This window comes from Pelodiscus sinensis, chromosome 19 (genome assembly GCF_052426305.1).
Source record: "Pelodiscus sinensis isolate ZL-2025 chromosome 19, ASM5242630v1, whole genome shotgun sequence".
NCBI lineage: Eukaryota > Metazoa > Chordata > Testudines > Trionychidae > Pelodiscus > Pelodiscus sinensis.
In genome coordinates this window covers 27,232,365-27,246,585 of record NC_143070.1, presented here as the reverse complement: position 1 = coordinate 27,246,585, position 14,221 = coordinate 27,232,365, and the positions used below count along the sequence as shown (strand labels likewise).

Genomic DNA, 14,221 nt, shown 5'->3' with positions numbered 1-14,221 from the left:
TCAAAGGTCTCCGCTGCCTCGGGACCTGCCTCCTCAGGACGCTGCCCCTCTGCCACTGGGCTGGGGTGCCACTGGGCTGGGAGTGGGAGACTGCACAGTCTCTGCACTTGGGCTGAGAAGTCTCACTGGGACTCGTCTGTGGATGGGTTAGTCAGCCCGATGGCCAGCCGGATCCATTCCGTAGCACTGCCCGAGAGGGAGCTTTACAAGTGCCCAGTGTCCACTGGTATTTTCTGGGGCTCTGTGTAGGGGATTGGGCTTGGCCATCTTTTCCACGGGAAATGCCTCTTCTTTGGAACAGCAGCTCACACGAGTTCATGGAACTTCTTCTTCTCAGCTTGGGAAAGGGACGACTAAAGGGTGAGGGGAAAGATATTTGTGCTGTGAAAACAGCAGGGCCCCCAGGGAAACTGGTAAATAATCCCAGTGCCCAGGCCTGATGTTACCTGCCCCCACACAATTCCCTCAGCAAACCTGACTCCCTGAGCACAGGGCGAGTCTGGGGGCTCATTGCTGGGCCGTGGGGTGAAGCAGCAAACCAGCTTCCTCCTGTGGGGCCTGTGAGTGTTGCTGAATCTGGGCCCCTGCACCTGGGCAATGGGAAACAAAAGGTCTGGGGGCCACACAGAGACCCCGCTGGGCTGAGCAGGAAGTGGCTGGGACTTTGCTTTGTCTTTGCCTCTGGGCTTGTCTGTCTGCAGCCTGGAAACCTCCTGGCTCCTCAGACCACTGGTCTGGATGGAGCGTTACAGACGTCGGAATAATGGAATTGCTGTGTAGACGCTCCCATTGTTATTGCAGTGTAATGGCCGTTATGCCCAAGGAACGCTGCTGTATAGATGCAGCCTAAGAGAAATGCTTTCATGAGCATGTGGGAGGAGCAAGGGCTCCTACAATGTCAGGGGAGATGGGGAAATGAGGTCACCTCTCTAGATATTAAACAGAAGATATGTCAGGAGTGGGATTTGAACCCACGTCTCCATTTGGGGACCAGACCACCCAACTGAGGGAAAGACAAGTCCTTGAGTCTGACGAAGTGGCAGCCTCACAAGGGGGCGTGAGGGGCTGTTAAGTGCCAAAGTAGCTCAGTGGGAAGAGCGTTAGACTGAAGATCTAAAGGTCCCTGGTTCAATCCCAGGGTTTGGCAAAAGCCTTTGCCCTTGAGGCTTATCTCTTGTTTGGCTTCTCTGTGAAGAGCCCAGCTGTGCCTCCTGGAAGGGCTTTGTCTGCCCTGCAGCTCCACCTTGGAGCCAGCAAGTCCTGCCTCTCCTCTGCCAGGGAAGGTAACAGTTCACTTTTGAGCAGCATCAAACCAGCCCCCTAAGAAGGACAGCTGAGCTGTTTTAACCGCAGTTTTCTTATATGTGTGAGTTGCTCAGTGAGGCCAAGGGGGCCCCTCTCTTTCCCCATCTAACAGCTTCTCTGCAGCACAGCTGGGTTTATCCACTCTCACCCTCACTCACCGTTGTGAGGTGTTTTGCAGGGAGCTGACAAGAAGGCTATGGCTACACTTGCGGCTTCTTGCATGAGTAATATGCAAATGAGGCTAAACGTGGAATATCGCTAATGAGCCACCATATTTGTGGAAGAAGGTCTTGCACCAGAAGAAGCTGTCTACACTGCCCCTTCTAGTGCAAGGAAAACACTCCTGCGGAATGCCGTTACGCCGATTATTTTCAGGACGTCACAAGGGCCTTTTGCAGCCCCTCAGCTTATTGGCTAAAAGAGGTTGGGAGGAGGTGACCTCACAGAGAGTCCATGACAATGGCCAGGTGGGACAGGCTGCAGGGCAGGGGCCATCTCAGAAATGCCCCCCTGACTTTGCTGCAGGGAGTCTCCTTCTTGAGATTTGCCCTTGAGGCCAGAGAGTGAATGAGGGTCACAAGCACGAGTGTGAGGAGGAGCCTCATTGGAGCCTTCTCCTTTCCCACGACTAACTGACCTAGAAGACAGACATCCCTGTGGAGAAGGGAAGAGTCACCAAGAAGTTTGGCCTTTGTACACTAGGGGAGTTAACTCAAGTGGTAGAGCGCTTACTTCGTATGTAAGAGACAGAGGGATCAATACCCACATTCTGCAGCGTTGCGTGGTCCCTATTTTTTTCACAAACAGAGCCATCCAGAGTGCAAAGAGTCTCCAGTCACCTCTCTCGCTTCCTACTCATTCACCTCAAAAGCCAGCCATGGCTTAGTTCCAAATCTGTAAACCTCATCGCACAAGGGATAACGCCTCTTCCGAAATAACTAGTTGAAATAGCGGTAATGTGGATGCTCCACTGCTGCTATTTCAAAATAGCTCCTGCCCAGGGCCATACAAAGTAATTACTCCCCAGCGCCTCCTGGGGATCTAAGTCAAAGTAGAGTGTCATTTTAACCATAGGGGCTTCTTGCGTAAGAAATTCATGTTACCTGTCTACACTGCGCTCTTGTGGGGAGAGGAATAACCCTTCCAGAAGAAGCCCTGTTTTCTGATGCTCTACTGTCAATTTACTTGTGCAAGAATGTGTGTGCAGTGTAGACACACTGCAAGTTTTTGCGCAAAAAGCCTTCAGTGTAGACATAGCCCCCAAGATGGATTGTGGCAGAAATCTCTACCTGAGTGAAGACATGGCCTAATGGTGCAATTAGTTAGATACTGACACTAACAGCCCCACTGCTGGTAACTCAGCTGTTGCCCTAGGAAGGGGTGTGGCCAAAACACAGGCCTTGCTGTGAGCAGGATTTAAACCTACACAGGGAAACCCTATTGGATTTCAAGTCCAATACCTTAACCACTCGGCAATCACAGCTTTGGGCAATATTGAGACAGGTAAACTGGTAAATAATTGTTACATAGGACCTAATGTCAGCTGCCATAGAATTCACACAGCAAACCATTTCAACAGCTGTGCAGAGGAGTCCCGGTTGTTCTGCTCTTAGGCTGCTTTGGAGGTGAGTTCTGCTTCAAGGTCTTCTCTCCTCCTGCTTGGTCTTCCTTTCCCTTTTCTTTCCTCTTCTCTTCTCCCCTTTTCTTCTTCTTGCTGGTCTCCTTCTTGGACCTCAATTTATACAGAGAAACTCAATACTGCTTAGTTCTTCCTTAACCAGTTATTTTAGTATAATTTCACTAACCAATCTGAATATACTGTAACAGAATGACCTAAGCAATCATACCCCACCGCCTTAGTTGATTTACACCACACAAAGTCAATCACACAGCAGTCAGAAACAGATCCAAACCAGACTATCACACAGACAAACAATAGGAAAGTGAGGACAAGAATCATAGAATGCCAATTGGACAAACACAGCTATTGGTAAGCAGTCTTATGCCAGACAAAACACTGGTAATTAAGTTTTCTCTACCCACCTTGAGATCTCCTTCTTGCCTGGTGACAGTGGGTGCCACTAAGATAAGAGCCCTTCTCACAGCCTAGTGTGACACTATTTCAATGTCATTTAGATGGAATGTGAGCATGTGACTCCAGGCTTTACAGCTAATTGCTGCTGCTCTTCAGTCTGGCTGTAGAAGAAGGCTTTAGTTTAGACCTACTAAATAGCTACAGGCCTTACCATAGGGTTACAGAAAAAACACATTGTTACATAGGACCTTTCCAGGCCAAAGACAGCAGGATCCACAAGCATCAATAAAGGAAGGTAAATGCAACTGTGAAGGGACTTGAACCCTCAATCTTCTGATCCGAAGTCAGATGCCTTATCCATTAGGCCACACAGTCTTGCCTTACATAGAATTGGACTTCTTGAAATGTGTGGGTAGGTAAAAGTCTCCCTACTCCATCAGGTTTTATTATTTTCCTTGTTTGACGGTTTAGAAATCACGTCTGAGCTAGTGAATTATTCTTATTTTGTGTAACTAAGGATTGCAGCCCAGGGATTTTTCCTGAGTCTATGTTACTTCACGGCTCTCTACCACCTAGGCTATCTCCATACTGCATCTCTCTTCCCCAAAAGCTCATGCAAATGAAGTACAGATTATCTTATTGCCATGCTCATTTGCATAATTAATTGGGGCCCATTTTTGCCCCCCCCCCCCCACCAGCAGCAGCAGAAAGCCAAAGGGAACAAAAGCTACATCTAGACTACCGCGTTTTGTCGACGGAAGTTTTGTCGACAGATACTGTCGACAAAACTTCCATCAACAATTTGCGTCCAGACACATGGAGTTCTGTCGACAAAGCAAGCCGCTTTGTCGACAGAACTCCGTAGTCTGGACGCAGTGTTACAGGCAATAACACCTTCTGTCAACAGAGTTCTGTCGACAGAAAGTGTTATGCCTCGTAAAATGAGGTATACCAGCGTCGACAAAACCGCGGAGTTCTGTCGACGTTATGTCGACAGAACTCCGCGGTAGTGTAGACGCTGGTATTGTTTTGTCGACAAAAGTCCACTTTTGTCGACAAAACTAGGTAGTCTAGACACACCTAAAGAGCAGAAGTGCCGGAAGCTGGTGGGGGAGCCCTCTCCCTCTGAGTTTGATTTGGCGAGTCTCAGATGGACTTGCTAAATCAAACTCCAAAAGATGGATTGTGGCCATTCCTCCCCAGCTGGATGTGGTTCTTGTTCTTCTGCACAGCACAGACCATGGAGCACAGGCAGCACTTTTCCAATGCGGCTAATTCTGCTCCACCTGCAAGTTGCCTCTGGGATGTGGCCCAGGAGCTTTCTGCCCCAGTGGAGAGATCAAGTAGGAGAGGGAGGGGCCACAGGAGGCTCTTAGTCCCCTGGCCGGCTCTGCCTGTGAAAGGGGAAGTGAGGATTCCACTATCACTGGGGAATATGGATCCCCCTGCCTTGCACATGGTGAGTGAGAGCTCTGCCACTTGAGCTAATTCCCCCACCCGCGAGCTGTTTGCCTGCCCCACACACCTCGTTCCAGAGCCCACAATGTGCCTTCAGCTGCCTGAGGCTCCTTTCTGAAAGGGCCACTCGTGCGGCTGTTTCCCGTGGTCGGGTGGCTCTGCTGGCCGTCGATGGGGGGAAGAGAATGGGCAGCGAGACCCGACTGGCAGGAGGGTCTGGCTGGCAGGGAGAGTTTAGCTGCTGCTGTAGCTGAGGCAGCTCCATGTGCAGAGTCCTGAGTCCCTGGCTGGGGAGGGTCATTAAGTAGCTGCCGGGATGCCACACAGCTTAGAGCAGGCATGTTCAAAGTCCGGCCCGCGGTCGGATTTAATACGGCCCCCGCTTCTCCCGGCTCCCCGGTGCTCCTTTTAACTGGCGCACGCAGCGCGCCGCTTCGGGCCGCGCTGCCGCCGCGGTCCTAGACCCTGCCCTGTAGGGCACGTCCGCAGACCCGCTTGGCTGCAGGTTCGCCCTGCCCCCGGGCCGCCTTGAGGCCAGCGTGCCCTGCACTCTCTGACCCCGCTTTGGGGCTGAGAGTGCAGGGACAGCCCCCGCTTCCTCCCCCTCTCCTGGCTTCCCGGCATTCCTTTGAACTGGCGCGCGCAGCGCGCCGCTTCCGGCCGTGCCGCCACCGTCTATGGCGGCCGCTGCAGTCCTAAAGCCTGCCATGCAGGGCACGTCCGCAGCCCCGCTCCCCCGCTTGGCTGCGGGTTCGCCCTGCCCCCGTGCCGCCGTGAGGCCAGCGTGCCATGCGCTCTCCTGTGCTGCAGTCCAGATCTCAGTTTCACCCTTCACATTAGTGTAGGCAAGTTTTTTTTTCAATTGAGATGAATACATTGTAAAATCTCAGTTAATGTCAGTTGGTCTAAATCAGTTATAAATATATTTGGACACAACATGTATAGTTGGTGTTATGTTCCTGTTCATATTTTTTGAACTTAAAAGTTGATAATATGTAATGTACTTTACAATGTTCCTGACATATATTTCAGCTTCCTGGATTTTTTTTTCATCTGGCCTTCAGATATGAAAGGCAGAGTGATTTAACACCTGTTTAGCTTTGTCATCCATGTGACGAAATGAAAAGTATGCCGTTTGCAATAAACTTTGCATAAAATAGTTAATTTGCATTTAATTTTAATGGTTCAAAGAATGACAGGCAAAATGGTTGGCCCTCACGCATGTTCACTTCTTCAAATCTGGCCCTCTTTGAAAAAAGTTTGGACACCCTTGGCTTAGAGGGATCCTGGGCTCTGGCTTGGGAGTGAGGGGCCCTGTGGGGCTGGGAGAGACTGTTATGCTTAAATAAAGCACATGAGATCTTTTATAGGGGAGAAGGCAGCACGCTGCATGGGTTGAGAACAGTAGCATCTGCTTTTCAGTCACCCAACCACCGACACACACACATACACACAGTCCCGCCAGATGATGTTATAGTCCCCAGTCCAGAGTCTGAATCAATCTACTGGACAGCCAGACTGATCGCAGAGGGGAGCCGGGCTCTGTCGGTTGAAATCCGATGCTCCTGGAGTTGTTGGCAAGACGAACCTAAAGTTCCATGACAAGCACCCGGCTTTTATAACCCTTTCCTCTGTTGAAGTCCATGGTTTTGCTTTGTCAGTCTGTGTCCAGTGTGTTTTCTTTTGAAGTTACGATTCCAAACATCTCCGAGAGTTATCCTGTCCTGCATTCAATCGATTGTTTTCAGGGATGCCAACCTTCACCTTTAAAGTCGTCAGTTTGCCTTTTGTTAATCATGGATGCATACTTGATGGCTTTTCTGACTCCAGTCAGTCTGTCTTCACTTGCATTACTCCCACCTTTCTTGGCCATCTGGCTCTCACAAAGGCCTTCACTCCTCATCTCTTCCAGCCCCACACACTCCTCATTCACACACAAACAGCCCTGCTTGTACAGAGGCCTTCAAAGAAGAATATAAACAATAGTGTTTTATATTGAGCAAATGCAAAAGGCATTGTAAATTAGGCCCTAATCAAACCAATCACACTGAGACTGGAGCCGCCAGCATTCCTCTAATCTCATTAACATGGACACAAGACAAGATTCTGTCTCTCACTTGCTAAACCTTAGAACAAAGAAATAGATATTGAACCAAAGGCCTAAAACTCTATCCCTGCCTTAACAGAAATCCCACATTGCTACATCATTAAACCAGAAATACAAATATAAACAGATATCAAATTCTTACTCCAGCTGGACGGCAGGGGCTGCAACTCAGGAGCGAGGGCACCACAGGGCCAGGCTGGCAGGGGCTGCTCAACAGGCGTCAGGGGAATCATGGATCCTGGAGCTGCCCAGGCAGGGAGCAAGGGGCTGCAGATGAGGAGTGAAGGCCCCAGAGGGCTCAGTTGGCAGGGAAGCGAGTCGCACCAGGAGTTTTCCCAACAGGGTTTAGCTGCCCAATTTCCTCCCCACGGTGCCGACCACTTCAGCCACTAGGTCAGCCCAGGAGCTAAGGCACGAAAGGGGGGAGGAAGTGAGTCAAACAGTGCGGGGAGGGAAATGCTTGTCTTGCCTTCCTGGGCAGAGCATGGCTTGTGTGGGGCAGGGCTGCCAAGCACCTGGGAAAGAGAATTAGAGGCCAAGAGAACCAGCTTGTAGCAGCCACAGTAGCTCAGCTCAGTGAGCATTGGACTGGCCATCTAAAGGTCCCGGCTTCAGTCCTGTGTTTTGGCATTTCTCTAGGTGCAGCAGGCTCCTCTCTGTGCCCGTTGAAATGCTGGAGGGCTCTGGAGAAGACATGGCAGTTCCATGGGCAGAGTCCTGAGCTGCTGGCTGGGCAGGGCTCAGTGAGCAGCTGTGGGGCTGGGCTGCAGGGTGGGGAAAGCGCTGTGGGCTGGCGGTGGATAGAGTCGTGGTTCACATGGCAGCCGGCCAAGGAGTTAGGCTGGATTTGTGGATGTTCTTTCTTGCTCCCCTGTCTCTGTTCTCTGACTTGCCTCTTTCCCGTCCCCTGGTCCTGCCCGGCTCTGACTCCCTCCCAGCTGCCTGGCTGCCTCCCGCATGGGCTGAGCTCAGGGGCCAGGTGGGTGACCTGCTCCACCGACACCTCCCGTCCGTCTGCTCCATCACTCAGTGCATCCCAGGGAGCTGAGTGATTGTGCCCTTGAGTGGCATTCTCAGCCAGCCAATCAGCTTTGTGAGGAGGATCATGGAGCTCAAAGAGCTCTCTTCTTAGGCCAGCAAGGAAGCAGCCAAGGCCCCATCCCCAGGGAGCCGGCTGGAGACCATGTGGAGGGAGCCGCTGCCTCTCCCCTGTGTAGCCGGCACTTTCCTGAGTGCTAAAAATCCTTCTGTGAGTAACGCTTCTGTTACTGCCAGGCAGAGTCCCAGCAGCTTTCTGCTGGTTTTCGGGGAGACAAAGTAGGAAGCACGAGGGGGCTACTGGAGACATTTAGCCCACTGGCTGGCTGTACCTTTGTGAAAAGAAAAATAGGGATTTTTTGCCAGAAGTGGAGAAAGTGGGTATTGATTCTACTACCTCTCGCATGCTAAGCAAGCGCTCTACCACTTGAGCTAATTCCCCTGCTGTAACAGCAGGGCCCCTCTTGGAGGCTCTTACCTTCTCCATGGGGACGTCTGTCTTCTAGGTCAGCTAGTCAAGGGAAAGGAGAAAACTCCAAGGAGGCTCCTCCTCACACTCGTGCTTGTGACCCTCATTCTCTCTCTGGCCTCAAGGGCAGATCTCCAGAAGGAGACTCCCTGCAGCAAAGCCATGGGGGGCTCTGAGACTCCCTGCAGCAAAGTCTCTGAGGTTTCCTCTGCCCTGCAGCCTGTCCCACCTGGCCATTGTCATGGACTCTCTGTGAGGTCATCACCTCCCAACCTCCCTTAGCCAATAAGCTGAGGGGCTGCAAAAGGCCCTTGTGATGTCACTGCCAGACTCATCCCTGCCCTTCCGGGCGAATGTCCTGCCCCAGGCAGCCCCTTTGCCTGGCTGAGCTGCTCCCAGGGGATGAAAGTGACACATTTCTTACAGGGAATGTTCTTTTGGGCACTACCTTTTGGGCTGGGGTGAGGGTTAAGGCAGGAAGTCTGAGGAGGAGTTGTGATAGGACAGTACCTATGAGAAATTAAAGTGTGGTGTGGAGTGTGAGAGGCTCAAGGCAGGGATTTAGGGATTGTATGTTGGGGGTGGGGCTCAGGGCAGGGGTGAGGATGTGGGAGGATATGGGAGTCAGGGCACAGGATTAGGGATGTGGGGGGGCTTGGGGCTGGGACTGTGTGTGTGTGTTGAGGGAATCAATGGGACTAGATTCCCAGCTCCCTCTGCTCTGAGCTCCCTGAGGCCCTTTAACACAGAAGAGCTTTCTCTGCAGCGCGCTGAGGAGAGGAACCCCTGAGCCAGTGATGCCGCTTTGCCCACGTTGGCGGGGAGAGAAAGCAGGCCAGTTGCCCAGTAACCCCAGACAGATGTGCACATCTGCACGAGAGCAGCAGCTGTTGTGGGACTCTAGAAATCTCCCCCTAGATCTAATTCCCCACGTGGTCTAAGGTGCTAGACTCAAGGACCTGTCTTTCCCTTAGTTGGGTGTTCTGGTCTCCAAATGGAGATGTGGGTTCAAATCCCACTCCTGACACATCCTCTTTTCTTAAATCATCTCTTTTATGTCTAGAGAGGTGACCTCATTTCCCCATCTCTCCTGACATTGTAGGAGCCCTTGCTCCTCCCATATGCTCATGAAAGCATTTCTTTTAGGCTGCATCTACACAGCAGCGTTCCTTGGGCATAACGGCCATTATACTGCAATAACAATGGGAGCGTCTACACAGCAATTCCATTATTCTCACTTCGGTAATGCTCCATCCAGACCAGAGGTCTGAGGAGCCAGGAGGTTTCCAGGCTGCAGACAGCCAAGCCCACAGGCAAAGACAAAGCAAAGTCCCAGCCACTTCCTGCTCAGCCCAGCGGGGTCTCTGTGTGGCCCCCAGACCTTTTGTTTGCCATTGCCCAGGTGCAGGGGCCCAGATTCAGCAACACTCACAGGCCCCACAGGAGAAGGCTGGTTTGCTGCTTCACCCCACTGCCCAGCAATGAGCCCCCAGACTCGCCCTGTGCTCAGGGAGCCAGGTTTGCCGTGTGAATTGTGTGGGGGCAGGTAACATCAGGCCTTTGCACTGGGATTATTTACCAGTTTCCCTGGGGGCCCTGCTGTTTTCACAGCACAAATATCTTTCCCATCACCCCTTAGTCTTCCCTTTCCCAAGCTGAGAAGAAGAAGTTCCATGAACTCCTGGGAGCTGCTGTTCCAAAGAAGAGGCATTTCCCGTGGAGAAGATGGCCAAGACCAATCCCCTACACAGAGCCCCAGAAAATACCAATGGACACTGGGCACTTGTAAAGCTCCCTCTCAGGCAGCGCTATGGAATGGATCCGGCTGGGCTTCGGGCTGACTAACGCCATCAACAGACGAGTCCCAATGAGACTTCTCAGCCCAAGTGCAGAGACTGTGGTGTCTCCCGCTCCCAGCCCAGGGGCAGAGGGGCAGTGCCCTGAGGAGGCGGGTCCCGAGCAGCAGAGACCTTTGAAGGGAACGGAGACGTAAGGTAAGAAGGAAGGAGAACAAGTCACCTCTTCCCAGGTGAGATGTGGTGGGAAACTACCAGATCCGGTGCAAGCTGAGCTCAAAGGGCTGGTTCCTGCCTGGTGGCTCTTTGCAGGGCCTGGCTTGAGAAGCGCCAAGGAGCCGTGTGTGGTCAGGAGAAAGGGGGCAGAAGGAACATGGATGAAGGAGCAGGAACAAAGCAAGCCGGGGGTGCTGGGTGAGAAGAAAGCAAGGGGAATGGGGTTGCTGGGGTCTTGCATCAAAGGTGACAGCCACACTGCCCCGAAGGTGCACAGCCAGGGTGGGCCCTAGACTGTGTGGCCGCGATGACCTGGTCTCAGGCAAGGCACCACTGAGAAGTCTCAGGGCTCCCCCCCCCCCATCTCAGCCTAACCTGCTGAGCTGTCTCCCACAAGCTCCTGAAAGCCAGCACACATGCTGCCAAACCCTGCACCAGGTGGCAGGCCCTGGAACTGCCTTGTGGGAACCCAGGGGAACTGCAATAAGAGAAGACCCTGTGTTTCTGCCTGGCTTTGAACCAGGGACCTTTTGTGTGTTAGGCAAATGTGATAACCACTACACCACAGAAACACACATAAAAATGTTTTCTGCTACTGCACTTAAACTTGGGCAAATATTCGGTTGCTAACCCTTTGGCCAACAGAGATTGCTGCGGGGCAAAGGAATTCTCTGTTGTCAGTTTTGTGCTCTCAGGAAGGGACCAAACTGAAGGAGGCAGGGCCCCCACCTGGGAACTCCAACCTAGACCCTGAGACCAAGGGGGTTACAAGCCTAATAATAAAAGTTCGCTGCATTTCTTCGTTCCACAACCCTGCAGAACTTCAAAACCTGCAGTCCCAGAGGAGATGTGCATGTTAAAGCCTCCGCCCACTGAGCTGTAGCCTTCTGTGCCCAGGGAGCCAGACACCACCAGGGTGGGAAGGCAGGAGGGAAATGGGGAATGGCCGAACTTTGTGAGGTAATGGTGTTATCTGGGACCATACCTAGAACGGTTCACAAGTGGGTCTGAGTAGGGCACCATGGCTTGGCAGGCTGAAGCTTTGTGTAATAAACAGGGTATCCTGGGTTCAATTTCTGGAGTTGCCTTGTTGTAGCCTTTGCTCACATTTTCCTACACCCTTCTGGGACACGGAAGAGGCCTCTCCGGTCACCCATGGAACTGCTGGTTCAGGAAAAGGCTGATTGGGGAGGAGTGTTGGGAAGAAGGATACCACAGATGAGAAGCACGTGACACCCACATACCCTGACTCTCCATGGCTGCAGGAGCTGCAGAGGTTTCACCCTCAGGCTCCCTAGGTGCTGACACCCCCAGGGAATCACAAGGGTGTGTGGTGCTGGCTCTCCTGTCCCAGCAATTGCAGTCAGAGCCCTGCCTTGCCAGTGCCAGTCACAGCAGCCTCTGCACCTGCTCCAGGCTTGCGGTTTCCTTCTTCCCAACACTCCTCCCCACTCAGCCTTTTCCTGAAGCAGCAGTTTCATGGGTGGCCAGGGGAGGCCTCTTCTGTGTCCCAGAAGGACCTAGGAAAATGTGAGCAAAGGTTACAACAAGGCACCACTGGGAGTTGAACCCAGGATCTCCTGTTTATGAGGCAGGTGCTTTAGCCAGCTAAGCCATGGTGCCCTCCTCCAAAGTCTCTTTAAAATGGCTCTTTATGTTTCCCGCCCTCCCTAGACAGGCAAATCCCCTCTTCTGGGTGTTACAGGCTGGACTTTGCCTGCCTGACTTTTAGCCAGGGAACTCCTCCCGCACCTGCAGTTCATCCACCTCCCAGAGAGGCAGCAGTTCAGGAGAAGTGCCGTGTGTGTGGGAGGTGTGGGGTGTTCAAGGGGGGCATTTCCCTTCATGTGTAAAAACTATCACAGCCATGGGAGCTCACATACACCCAGGTGCACACGCTCAATATTGGTGCCCAGGACAAAACTTGCTCTGCTCCTGGAACAGGAACAGCGACTAGCAGTGAGGCCCCTCCCTGGCAGCACCGTGTCAGACGGTTTCTTCTTGGCCTGATACCTCCTGAATGCTGGGAGCAGCTGCCTGGCCCGAGGGGCTGCAGTTCCCTGGAGAGAGGGGCTGGGGCCGGTGGCTGAAGGAAAACCCTTCTGCTGTGTCTGTGGCTGAGCGGCACAAAGGAAAATAAAAGATCCCTGGGGGATGGACGTGCCTGAGGAAAGAAGCTGAAAGCACAATAGATACATAAAAGGGGACGAGGGACAGTTTGAGTCACACACACGGCAGGGGGCGCAGCTCAGCCAGGGACCTTATCCACTCACAGAGCTTCACAGCTTCTCCACCCCCAAACCCACCAGGCAAACTGCCCCATGGGCCTCGCCCGCACCATGCTCAGGGCCTGGGGATTTTATGTCCATTTGCCAGATCAAATAACTAGCCCCCCCCCCCCCCATGCTGCTCTGGAGTCTCTGCCTCTCATCCTCCGCTTTGTCTCCAGACAGACCCTGCTCTGCTACAGCCGCCTCCCTCTGGCTGTCACTTCTAGACCAAGATGTGCCCCTTCATTCTGACTTTGAATACCTGGGCTTTTAGCACTCAGATTTGCACCTAACATCAGCGTTTGCTAGTGAGGGGTCTGAACAGCTTCTGCAGAGAGGGAGACAGCCACTGGGGAACATCCTTGGCAACTGTTTCAGTGAGTAGAGGAAGATAAACTCTTTGTCACTGAGAAAGAACTGTCACCCCAGGTGGGAGTTGGACCCACAATCCCTGGCTTAGGAAGCCAGTGTCTTGTCCATTAGGCCACTGGGGCACACAGAAAAAAACTGCTGGAGACAGAAATTCACCCTTCTAAATGTCCCTTCTTCAACTTTTAGCTCCTGATTAAGCCCCTTTGAAGAAGCCAGATATACAGGAAGGGCTGATCACACCCCTCTGAAAATCAGCTTTCCATGGGTAGCTGGCTCCGAGTCATGGGCCTTGACATCTCGTCTCCCTCCCGAAACCAGGAAAGTGTCTCCCACGGCTACAGCCTCCTGAGGCTCTATGGCCGTGTCTGTACAGCAGGGACAGCAACACTCACAGCCCCACAGGAGGGCCCCTGGCCTAGCAATGTGTCCCCCTGAGCAGCCTCTGATGTTCCCTGCGTGAGCCCCAGAACCAGCCCTGAGTGACGGGGGCAGAGGGGGAGCAGCTCAAACACGCCAAGGGGCTGGCCAGGGGCAGGACATGAGCCTGCAAAGCAGCAGTGACATCACAAGGAACTTTTTCAGCACCTCAGCTCATTGGCTGGGAGGCAGTGACCTCACAGAGGGACCATGGCAACAGCCAGGTGGGACAGGCTGCAGGGCTGGGGCGTCTCAGAGACCCACATGGCCTGGCTGCCTGGAATCTCCTTTGTGAGGTTTCCCCTTGAACTCACCTCTAAGGCAGCCTCAGACCAGAGCACCCAGGACTCCTCTGCATGACGGGTGAAAGGGCTTGCTGTGTGAATTCTGTGGGTCAGGTGACGTCAGGCCTGGGCACTGAGATTATTTGCCATTTTCCCTGGCCTGCTGTTACTTAGACCTGTGATAGCCACGTGGTTAAGGTGGTGGACATGAAACCCAATAGGGGCTCCCTGCGCAGGTTCAAATCCTGCTCACAGTGAGGCCTGTGTTTTGGCCACACGCCTTCCTAGGGCAACATGGTACCCAAACCCTGAGAAGAACATGCCTGTCCCATCAGAAGGGACACCTGCAGAAGGCAACAGAGGCTACAGAAGCAGGAGAGAACATGGATTGCAGGGTCCTGCCTAACAACAGGAAAACCAGTCTGGCTTTCAGCAGAGCCACCTCCCCATGGAC

The 14,221-nt window shown here is 52.8% G+C and overlaps 5 non-coding genes across 5 annotated transcripts; 1 reads left to right on the top strand and 4 right to left on the bottom strand.

Annotated features, from left to right (window-relative positions):
• Positions 1-1,074: 1,074 nt before the first annotated feature.
• TRNAF-GAA (transfer RNA phenylalanine (anticodon GAA)) lies at positions 1,075-1,147 on the top strand. Its single transcript has one exon. It is a non-coding gene; the product is annotated as a tRNA-Phe (tRNA).
• Positions 1,148-2,706: 1,559 nt separating this feature from the next.
• On the bottom strand, positions 2,707-2,788 carry TRNAS-UGA (transfer RNA serine (anticodon UGA)). The gene has a single exon. It is a non-coding gene; the product is annotated as a tRNA-Ser (tRNA).
• Positions 2,789-3,642: 854 nt separating this feature from the next.
• Positions 3,643-3,715, bottom strand: TRNAR-UCG (transfer RNA arginine (anticodon UCG)). The gene has a single exon. It is a non-coding gene; the product is annotated as a tRNA-Arg (tRNA).
• A 7,208-nt stretch (positions 3,716-10,923) lies between these two features.
• TRNAV-AAC (transfer RNA valine (anticodon AAC)) lies at positions 10,924-10,996 on the bottom strand. Its single transcript has one exon. It is a non-coding gene; the product is annotated as a tRNA-Val (tRNA).
• A 977-nt stretch (positions 10,997-11,973) lies between these two features.
• Positions 11,974-12,047, bottom strand: TRNAM-CAU (transfer RNA methionine (anticodon CAU)). The gene has a single exon. It is a non-coding gene; the product is annotated as a tRNA-Met (tRNA).
• Between the last annotated feature and the right edge of the window lie 2,174 nt (positions 12,048-14,221).